This window comes from Condylura cristata, unplaced genomic scaffold (genome assembly GCF_000260355.1).
Source record: "Condylura cristata isolate star-nosed mole 26May11 unplaced genomic scaffold, ConCri1.0 scaffold00014, whole genome shotgun sequence".
Taxonomy (NCBI): domain Eukaryota; kingdom Metazoa; phylum Chordata; class Mammalia; order Eulipotyphla; family Talpidae; genus Condylura; species Condylura cristata.
In genome coordinates this window covers 42149847-42150762 of record NW_004567115.1, presented here as the reverse complement: position 1 = coordinate 42150762, position 916 = coordinate 42149847, and positions in this window count along the sequence as shown.

The window sequence follows — 916 nt, the reverse complement described above, 5'->3', positions numbered from 1 at the left end:
CAGCACCCCTCTACCCCAGGCTTTGTCCCAGTGCCACCATGAGGGTTTGATGGGTGGCAACAGCCAAGAGTGGTAGCAAGTGACCATAGCGTTTTCAATCACCCCCCACCCCAATCCTAATGACAGAAGACAGGTCCAGGAAACAACTGGCACAGGAAGCAGATGGGACACACTCGACCCTTGACCACCCAAGTTTTTTATGTTCTGCACTTTCTAGCTGGGGAGCATGGCCCCATTCATTACCTCAGAAGGTGCCCGGGGAACTTGGCAGGTGACTCAGAGGCCCAAGACCATTCAGGAACAGCATCTGGGGTGGCCTCTTCACTTAAGAAATGTGTTGCTTACTTTTCTTGTTATATTTTTGTTAGCAATTCAAGCTTAATTCCACTGTAATGAGAGAATATACTCTGCATGATTTCAGTCCTTTGAATTTTGTTCAATTTTCCTTTGAATTTTAATGCATTATGGTGTGAGTATGATCAATTTTGGTAAATGTAAAATATTGCTAAACTTGGAGAAAAATGTACATCCTGCAGTTGGTGAGTACACCTTTCTCTATAAGTTAATTAGGTCAAGTCTGTATACTGTAAAAAGAAAGTTTCCTTGGACCACATGACCTCCCAGAGAAGTGAGGCCTGAGTAGACTCAGGGCCTTTCAGAGTAAGCTGGGGAGGGGGAGCAAGGGAAGTGGAAGAGGGACTTGATAATACAGCAGCCTCTCTGAAACTGGCAGCCCTCCTTTTTTTTTTTTTTTTTTAAGCATTTAATGATTTACGAGTACTGGAGCAGTGACTGGAGTCCAAGGGGCGGCGCGTCCGATCCCAAGCATTCTAGAGTGTTTAGAGAAGTCCATGTTTCTCTTTGTGTGTTTCTTTGCTGTGATCCAGTGTTCAGCCCTACTTTTTTTTTTTTTTTT